The sequence below is a fragment of the Mobula birostris genome, chromosome 11 (assembly GCF_030028105.1).
Source record: "Mobula birostris isolate sMobBir1 chromosome 11, sMobBir1.hap1, whole genome shotgun sequence".
Classification (NCBI taxonomy): Eukaryota; Metazoa; Chordata; class Chondrichthyes; order Myliobatiformes; family Myliobatidae; genus Mobula; species Mobula birostris.
The window spans coordinates 6,924,073-6,934,962 of record NC_092380.1 but is presented as its reverse complement, the minus strand read 5'-3'; positions in this window follow the sequence as shown (position 1 = coordinate 6,934,962).

Genomic DNA, 10,890 nt, shown 5'->3' with positions numbered 1-10,890 from the left:
CTCAGTGGAATGTGGGCGAAGTCCAACAGCAAAAAGTTCAATATCCAGTCTGCAAAACCTCATGACCTCTAACTGCGAAAAGAAAACTTTCCACCGTGTCGCTAAGATGTGTAACCATTTGTGGTGAAGGAAGAAAAGTAAAAGCAGGAAGGAAACAAGGACAGGCGAAACGCGAGATTCTGCAGATGCTGGAAATCCAGAGTAACACATGCAAAATACTGGTACTCAGCAGGTCAGGCAGCTTCAGTGGAGAGGGATAAAGAGTCAAGGTTTCAGGCTGAGACCCTTCATGAGTCCTGTGTGTGTGTTTGCAACCTGGAGTCCATGGACCCTTCGCTTAATGGTAAGGGTCCACAGCATTAAAAAGATTGGGAACCCCTGATAGGGTGTGATTAAGAATGGTAAAGGGATGCTTGTGTGCATCTCAAAACTGTACTTGTGTTGGCCAGAATGCCTACTTTGAATTCCCTATAGATAATTCTTCGCTGTGTGTGTGTGTAAATAAGGCATCATGCTTCCCTCAACTTCTCCACTGGTTTCTTGGCCAGCTTCCACCATGCATTCTTGTGAACTTTATCTGATCTAAAATTCTTGAGATACCTGTCTGACAACTTGCACCAAGACCTGTTGGTCCATTGCTCAGTGACACATTATCTTGTCATCCAACATAACCTTGAATTTAAGATTCCAAGAATTTGTTGGTTTGCGGTGTGCTGCGTTGTATGAGGTGGGTGATCACAGTCTTTCCATGCTTCAGCATACATTTATTATCAAAGAATGTGTAAATTATAAAGACTGAAATTTGCTTTCTCACAGGCAGCCGCAAAGCAAGAAACCTGAAAGAGCCCATTTAGTAAAAAATGAAAGACCAACACCCAACACGCACAGAAAGGGGGAAAAAAACACAAATCATGCAAACAACTGAAGCCAGCAACAACATTGTGAAGCAAGTTAAGTCCTCAGGTCCGAACCACAGAGTGGGCCCTAAGCCTCGCTTATCAGTTCATCATATCAGCAGGCATGGAGCACAGCAGCCGGGGCAGTCTTCATAGCCTCAGCACCACGGAGACAAGTGACTCTTGTGGAGAGCAAGTGAAATCAGCTCTCGCCTCAGATCCCAACAACCTGGCTTATCTATTGGAGGAACAACACCTTATATTCCGTCTGGGTAGCCTCCAACCTGATGGCATGAACATTGACTTCTCAAACTTCTGCTAATGTCCCACCTCCCCCTCGTACCCCATCCGTTATTTATTCATATACACACATTCTTTTTCTTTCTCTCCTTTTTCTCCCTCTGTCCCTCTGACTATACCCCTTGCCCATCCTCTGGGTTTTCCCCCCCCTCCCCCTTTTCTTTCTCCCTGAGCCTCCTGTCCCATGATCCTCTCATATCCCTTTTGCCAATCAACTGTCCAGCTCTTGGCTCCATCCCTCCCCCTCCTGTCTTCTCCTATCATTTTGGATCTCCCGCTCCCCCTCCCACTTTCAAATCTCTTACTATCTCTTCTTTCAGTTAGTCCTGACGAAGGGTCTCGGCCCGAAACGTCGACTGTACCTCTTCCTAGAGATGCTGCCTGGCCTGCTGCGTTCACCAGCAACTTTTATGTGTGTTGTTTGAAATTCCAGCATCTGCAGGTTTCTTCGTGTTTGTGTCTTATCTGGGCCGGCGTTTAAATTGACCAAACAACGGATCATGATTGTTCTTGGTAAATTTTTCTGCAGAAGTAGGCAGTGTCTTTACAAGACGGGTGAGCACACCGCCACCCCACCCCCCCCAGCCGTTATCAACACTCTCCAGAGATTGTCTGCCTGGCATCAGTGGTCACATAACCAGGACTCGTGATATGCACCGGCCGCTCATACGACCATTCACCTCCTGCTCCCATGGCTTCATGTGACCCCGATCAGGGGGCTAAGCAGGTGCTACACCTTGCTCAAGGGTGATCTTTAGGCTAGCAGAGGGAAGGAGTGGTCTTTCGCCTCCTTTGATAGAGACGTATCTCCACCTTGCCACCCTATGAATTATCTTGCTTAATAAACTACTACTATGTCGACTCAGGCCTAGGGGGCCGGCGTCGGGCACAATGATGGACTCCCCACTTCTCCCTCTCCCTCATCAGTGTGTTCAGTTCATCTACATTAGCCGCGCCGCTGTCTTCTAGGAGCGTGTTGACTATAGTCTTGGGAGGGCGCCCAGGGTTCATCCTCCCGTGCTTGGGCTCCCATATGATGACCAGGCTGGCAGGTAGCTCGGGGTGGCATAGACAGTGCCCCGCTAGTTGCAGTCTTCTCGCCTCGATTTTAGTGGAAAGCATCGGTAGGTTGTTACAGAGCTCAACGTTCGTCATGTGCTGTTGCCAACACACGTCAAGAGCCATCCGGAGCATTCGTGTATAGCAACCATCTAGAGACTTCTGCATCGTCTTTGTGAGTGTCCATGTCTCGCATCCGTACGTGAGAATGGACTCTATGACTGCTATGAAACTCTCTGTATAATTTATTTATTTTATAACAAGCCCTTCTGGCCTAATGAGTCCACGTCATCTAATTATACCCAAAGGACCAATTAACCTACTAACCCATACATCTTTGGAATGTGGGAGTAAACTCGAGCACCCAGAGCAAACCCACATGGTCATGGGGAGAATTTACAAACTTACGGACAGTGGCGGGAATTGAACCCGGGTTTCTGGTGCTGTGAAACATTACACCGATCGTTACACTGCGGTGCTGCCCCAACTGTGATGTGAAACATCCCCTTGGCGTCTGCGGGCTCGGCAACGTTTACTCTGCTATGTGCTGAAGTGAGTCTGAGGCTGTGGGCCTGCTCCAGGCTTCATGTTCTAAATGCTGTTTGCTTGCATGATTTCCTTTGTTTTCCTCTCTCTGCACAGTGGGTGTCCATAAGTTTTTTAAAAAATGGGTTTTTTTGGGTTTCTTGTTTTGTGGTCACCTGCAAGAAGACAAATCTCAAGGTTGTATACTTCGATAATAAATGCACTTTTTACTTTGTACTTTAATAAGACAGTTGGAGCCCGAGAACTTCATTTTGAAAAGATGAGCAAGGACGAGTTGGCCATTACATACAAATGCTCTTTGTCTGAGCTGTGGAGATTAAAAGGCTAATTCTCTATGGTGAGGTGTAATTCCAGAAAGAATTACCTTACAGCTGCCCATAGCTCACAAACCTGGCTTAACGCTGTTCTATATAAATCCGACCATCTCTGAACGCAGAATCAAGAATAGTCTTGGATTTTAAGTACTTCTTTTCAGAATCCTGGTGATGCATTATTGAGTATTACCAACTAAAGTGAAAAGTAAAGCTTTCATTTATGCAGGGCTTTTCACTTGCAGAGTGTTTCAAAGCATTTCCAGCTACTGAATTACTCAGGAGTATAGTTCTAGTTGTACACAGGGCCCTTAGCATTGTCAAGGATTCCTCCCATCCGTCCCACAATCTTTCTGACCCTCCCAACCATCTGGCAGGAGGTGCTAACACGAGAAAGTCTGCAGACACTGAAAATCCAAGCAAAACACACACAAAGTGCTGGAGGAACTCAACAGGCCAGGGCGTATCTATGGAAAAGAGTAAACAGTCAACAGCAATCAGTGAAGGATGAAGGGTCTCAAGTCAAGGTAAAAGGTATGGGGAATAAATAGTGGCCATTCTAGGGACATTCTGCAAATGAATATAAAAAAAAGCAGATTTAATATTCCTATCAATTACTTTTCTGATGGATGGTGATTGTTATGGAGAGAAAAGCCTGGGATGGCACTCTTCAACCCACTTGAGTCCAGATCAAAAAGTCAAGCACCCATCTACAGGGGCAGTGTATGCATCTCACTGCCCCAGGAAAGCAGCCAGCACAATCCCCGGACATTGTCTCTTCTAGCCCATCGGGCAGAAGATACAAAAGCCTGAAAGCACATACCACCAGGCTCAATCCCACTCTTATCAGACTCTTGAATGGATCTACTGTCTGATAAGATAGACTCTTGACCTCACAATCTACCTTGTTATGATCTTGCACCTTGTCTGCATTTTCCCTGTGGCTTCTGTGTCCTATCATTATTTGACCCTCTTCCACCTCCTGTGGCGCATCAGGCAGCAACCTTGCTGCTTCTTTAGCGTTTTTGTCTGTTTTTTTAACGAGGCCGAGTTGCTAGGACAACACTCGGCCTAGTACGGATGGCAAGGAGCTGGCTGGATTTGAACCCGGGACCACCCGCCTCAAAGTCTGGTGCCGATACCACTACGCCACCAGCCGGCTATGTTCTAGCTTAGAACACTGTATGATGATTGGATCTATATAAATATATGCAAAGCAAGCCTTTCACTGTATCATGGTACATATAACAGTGATCAATGAAAACCAAATCAGCAGCCGGCTGGACCCTGATCTCAACCAGGTCACGTTTGTTTTGGTCTTAATTGAAGGAGAAATAATTAACAGAGGAACAGGGACAGAATGTGTTAGAATTTCTGTTACTGTGCTAGATATTACGTGAAGAACATGCTATTGTGATCTATTTAACAACAAGTGAAAGACCAAAATAGGACTGGACCTAATTTTAACACCTCAGTTAATGAAAGACCTTGCAAACATGAAAGCTGCCTTTGAAAGGTAAATACATATTTTCAAAAAAAATTAATTTAACCATGCGCATAATCACACAGAGGCATTTCTGTAGATGTGGCATTTGGGAGGCTGCTGGATTTGTGCCAGATTGTTCCACCTACTCCCTGAGTTGTCAAACAACAAGCCACCTCGAGTGTATGAGTGTATTTGTCTCCATGGTTACCTTGCTGTTGAAGATTAAATCTCACAATCCATGATTAGATTATTAGCTGGAAATGTTCATAGATTTACTTTTCTTGTGACGAAGGAATCAAAACACTGGGCTGCCACTGACTGTTGTAAATTACTCGATGAATTAACAGGATTGGGGTCAGTAGAGAGAGTGTTCTAATCCTATAATTCCTTTTTTTTAATAAAAACCCACCATCATATCCTCTGTAGCATTGAACGATTCGAGTTTCTCTGGAGCACAGATTTAAAGTTTGACATGAGGTGAATTAAATAATTTACTTGAAATAGGTATTGGTTTATTAATGTAACATGTAGAGTGAAAATCTTGCATCCTGCTCATACAGATCAGATCATTACACAGTGCATTGATGTAAAAGAAGGTAAAACAACAACAGAATGAAGAATAAGGTGTAACAGCGCAAAAAAAGTGCAGTGCCAGTAAACAATAAAGTGCAAAATCATGATGAGGTAGATTAACTAAAGAAACTTGGCCTATCCCCTAAAACCCTCACTAATTTTTATAGATGCACTGTAGAAAGCATTCTCCTAGGGTGCATCACAACCTGGTATGGAAGTTGTCCTGTCCAAGACCGAAAGAAGCTGCAGAAGATCGTGAACACAGCCCAGCACATCACACAAACCAATCTTCCGTCCTTGGACTCACTTTACACCGCACGCTGTCGGAGCAGTGCTGCCAGGGTAATCAAAGACACGACCCACTCAGCCAACACACGTTTCATCCCTCTTCCCTTCAGGAGAAGGCTCAGGAGCTTGAAGACTCGTACGGCCAGATTTGGGAACAGCTTCTTTCCAACTGCGATAAGACTGCTGAACGGATCCTGACCCGGATCTGGGCCGTACCCTCCAAATATCCGGACCTGCCTATCAGTTTTTTTGCACTACCTTACTTTCCATTTTTCTATTTTCTATTTATGATTTATAATTTAAATTTTTAATATTTACTAATTTTTAATATTTAATATTTGTAATCCAGGGAGTGAGAAGCGCAGAATCAAATATCGCTGTGATGATTTTATGTTCTAGTATCAATTGTTTGGCGACAATAAAGTATAAAGTATGAGGCCAAGAGTCAATCTTATGGTACAATGAGAGATCCATTCAAGAGTCTGATAACAGCGGGATAGAAGCTGTCCTTGATCCTGCTGGAATGCGTTCTCAGGTTTTTGTACCTTCTGCCTGACGGGAGAGAATGGTGGAGAGTATATTGGCTGGCAGCATCACAGCCTGGCATGGAAACACTAATGCCCTTGGACAGAAAATTCAACAAAAAATAGTGGATACACCCCAGTCCATCAGAGATTGAGTCCTCCCCACCACTGAGCACGTCTACACAGACTGTTGTCGCAGGAAGGCAGCAACCACCATCAAGAACCCCCACACCCAGGACGTGCCCTTTCCTCACTGCTGCCATCAGGACGTGAGTGAAGGAGCCTCAGGGTTCACACCGCCAGGTTCAGGAACGGTTACTACCCCTCAACCATCAGGCTCTTAAACCAAAGAGGACATCTTCACCCAATTTCACTTGTTCCATCACTGAAATACTCCCACAGTCTATGGACTCACTTTCAAGGACTCTTCATCTCATGTTTTGAATATTTGTTGCTAATTTATTTATTATTAATTTCTTTCTTCATTTGCACAATTTATTGTCTTTTGAACACCCAATTGGTGCAATCTTTCACTGATTCTATTATGGTTATTGGATTTATTGGGTATTCGCACAAGAAAAAATAATCTCATGGTTGTATATGATGACATGTATGTACTTTGATAATAAATTTACTTTGAATTTTGAACTTTGTACTTTAAACTATGTATTATGGTTGAGGGAGCATGCTGTCCGAGATGGGATACAGGCAACTAGCTGGTTTTTGGATTATTTAATTATTTCTACCCAGTTGGACATGAAGCAGTTAATTGCTTAAACTTATACAAGATGTAGATGAGGCCACATTTGGAATATTGTCTTCAGTTTTGATCACTCTGCTGTAGGAAAGACAAATGTATAACCATGTATATTTATAGAGATGCATAAAGTCATGAGGAGCATAGACTGGGTGAATGCACATGGTCTTTTTCTCAGGGCTGGGGAATCAATAAATAAAGGGCGTCAAAATGAGAGAGTCTGCAGATGCTGGAAATCCAGAGCAACACACACACACACACACACACACAAAATGCTGGAGGAACTCAGCAGGCCAGGCAGCATCTATGGAAATGAATAAACAGCTGGCATTTTGGGCCGAGACTCTTCATCAGGGCTGGCAAGGAAGGGGGAAGGGCCAAAATAAAAGGGTTGGGGGGAGAGGGGGAGGAGGCCAAGCTAGAAGGCGAAGGCGGGTGGGTGGGAAAGGTAAAGGGCTGGAGAAGAAGGAATCCGATGGAAAAGGAGAGTGAACCATGGGAGAAGGGGAGCGAGTAAGTTCACCAGGGATAGGCAGTTGAATAGCAGAGGCCAGAATGGGAAATGGAAGAAGGGTAGAGAAAAAAATTACCAGAAGGAGAAATTGATGTTCATGCCATCAGGTTGGAGGCTATCTAGATTGCTATGATTAATTGTAGAAGGTATAGATTTTGGGTGAGATAGGAGAGATTGAATAGGAACCTGAGCGAAAACTTTTTCCACCACAGGGTGGTCGGCATATGGAGTGAGCTGTTGGAGCAAGGGGTGAAGGCAAGTACATTAACAATATTTGAGAGGGGTTTGGAGGGGTACATGGATGGGAAAGGTTGAGCAGAATATGGGCCAATCACAGTCAAACGGGACTAGTTTAGATTAGAACCACAAGAGGTTCTGCCGATGCTGGAAATCCAGAGCGACCGACACACACAGAAAGGGAGTCAAAACCCTAGATGAGAATTTTGCTTGGCTTGCACGAGTTAGGCTGTCTGGCTAAAATTGCTTGTCATGTTTTCGTCTGTGTATGTTGCTGATAAAGCAGTTCAGATCTGATGAGTCATGCTTTGCAAGTTACCACCTACTGACCACACCTCACTAAAACTTACCATCAGGAACAGGCTGACTCCACACATTGAACTGAAGAGAACAGGCTATCCAGGAAGATTGAACCATACAATGAGAAAGGATTACACAATAATCTTAGTAACACTCATATACATCAGGCAGCACCTGTGCAAAGAGAAACAAGGTTAATGTGTTGGATTCAAGACTCTCCTCCTAATTCCAATAATTTTTCTCACCCCCTTCCCTCTTCTTCTATTCTGCCCTCTTACATCTTCTCCTCACCTGCCTATCATCTTCCCGGTGCCCTCCTCCTTCCCTTTCTCCTCGCCTAGCAGATTCCTTCTTCTCCAGCCCTTGATTATTAAGGGATTGGACATGCTAGAGGCAGGAAACATGTTCCCGATGTTGGGGGAGCCCAGAACCAGAGGCCACAGTTTAAGAATAAGGGGTAGACAATTTGGAACGGAGTTGAGGAAAAACTTTTTCACACAGAGGGTTGTGGTTCTGTGGAATGCTCTGCCTCAGAAGGCAGTGGAGGCTGATTCTCTGGATTCTTTCAAAAAAGAGTTGGATAGAGCTCTTAAAGGTAGCAGAGTGAAGGGATATGGGGAGAAAGTGAGAAAAGGGTACTGATTGTGGATGATCAGCCATGATCACAGTGAATGGTGGTGCTGGCTTGAAGGGCTGAATGGCCTACTCCTGCACCTATTGTCTATTGTCTATTGCCACCCATCTGGCTTCACCTATCACCTTCCAGCTGGTCCTCCTCTCCTTCCCCCACCTTTTTTTAACGGCGTTTCCCCCTTCCTTTCCAGACCTGATGAAGGGTCTCAGACATTGATATTCCTTTTCACAGATGCTGCTTGACCTGGTGAAATCCTCCAGCAATTTGTGTGCGCTCCTCTGCATCTCCAGTGTCTGCAGGATTTCTTGTCTGTATGGTTTGCTGCTCCACTGAGAAATCTCTTTGTAGAATGGCTACCCTGGAGAAGTTTAAATTTGCTCTTCAACAGGAGTTCAGAGAGACTCTCTCTCACAGCCCCCTCTCTGTGATCTCTGCCGCCCTCCAAATCTTTGATCATGTGCTCGCCCAAACTCGCACCTCCCAGCTTGTACTCCTTCCCCTCCTCCCCATCTTCTTAATCTGGCTTCTTCCCCCTTCCTTTTGAGTCCTGTTGAGGGGTCTCGGCCCAAAACATTGACTGTTCATTCCTTTCCACAGATGCTGTCTGACCTGCTGAGTTCCTCCAGCATTTTGTGTTTGCTATTTTGAATTTCTAGCATCTGCAGAGTGCCTTGTGTTTATAATATTTTCTATTTAGTCCAGAATTTGAATACCTGCTGTTTTTTAAATTTAAAACAGATTATTTTATTTAGAGAGATAGCATGGAATAGGCCCTTCTGGCCCTTTCGACCTTGCCACCAGAAACCCCCTATTTAACCCTAGCCTAATCAGTTTAGAATGATCAATTAACTTACAGACCAGTACGTCTTTGAACCATAGGAGGATGCTGGAGGACATGGAGGAAAACCCATGCATTCACTGGACGTACAGACACTCCTTACAGAGGACACCGGGAATGAACTAGGAACTCCGATGCCCCGAGTTGTAATACCATTGCGCTAACCGCTACTGTGGTGCTCAGCAAACTTTTTATTAATAATCTTGTTGACAAAACCACTTTGGAAAGAGGAATAATAATTCAAAGGAATTTGGCACTGAGTTTGGGGAAAAATGATCATTGTTGACAAATCTATTTGGGGAAAAGTGATCATAATTCACAAAGGCATTTGGGGAAGAGTGATCATAATTCATTGGAATTTGGCACTGAGTTTGAGAAAGAGTTCTCCAAGAGGACTCCCTTGTCATACAGGATGGAGGCTTGTGTGTCTCAATGATCCAGAGTGCTATGTTGGCTAGAGTCACGGCCTTGTGCTTTGACTGTTAGTATGGTTATCCGTGCCAAACAGGATAACCAGACTAAGAGTTGTCCATTGGTCCTACAAGCTCAGGGGTTCAGCTCATCATTACGGAAACAGCAATGAAGAATCCTACTGCTCCCCTAAAGGCCAGTGGTGTAACAGGCATTTGATGATCATGATGATTGGGAAAGAGAGATCATAATTCTCAAAGCCATTTGGGAAAGAATGATCATAATTCACTGGAATTTGGCACCAAGTCTGAAAATTATGTAGTTCAAAGTATTAAATCTAAAGGCAACTTGTATGAGGAGACATTTGACTGTGATTGATGAGGAGAATACATAGGAATGTGCTGGTAAATGTGGAAGATTGATGCCACGGTAGTGTAGTGGTTAGCACAACGTTATTACAGCTCAGAAGTGTCAGAGTTCAATTCTGGCGTCCTCTGTAAGGAGTATGTATGTTCTCCCCATGACGCCTTATTATGTTATGTTATGTTATGCTCAAAGCTATGTTTGCTGTTGTGCACTGGGGCAGCAGGCTGAGGGTAGCAGACACCAACAGAATCAACAAACTCATTCGTAAGGCCAGTGATGTTGTGGGCATGGAACTGGACTCTCTGACGGTGGTGTCTGAAAAGAGGATGCTGTCCAAGTTGCATGCCATCTTGGACAATGTCTCCCATCCACTACATAATGTACTGGTTGGGTACAGGAGTACATTCAGCCAGAGACTCATTCCACCGAGATACAACACAGAGCGTCATAGGAAGTCATTCCTGCCTGTGGCCATCAAACTTTACAACTCCTCCCTTGGAGGGTCAGACACCCTGAGCCAATAGGCTGGTCCTGGACTTATTTCCTGGCATAATTTACATATTACTATTTAATTATTTATGGTTTTATTACTATTTAATTATTTATGGTGCAACTGTAATGAAAACCACTTTCCCCCGGGATCAATAAAGTATGACTATGACTAAAAAAGTAGTGAGGTAGTGTTCATGGGTTCAATGTCCATTCAGAAATTGGATGGCAGAGGGGAAGAAGCTGTTCCTGAATCGCTGAGTGTGTGCCTTCAGGCTTCTGCACCTCCTTCCTGAGTGGCAGCAATGGGAACAAGGCACGTTCTGGGTGGTGGGACTCCTTAATAATGGATGCCTCCCTT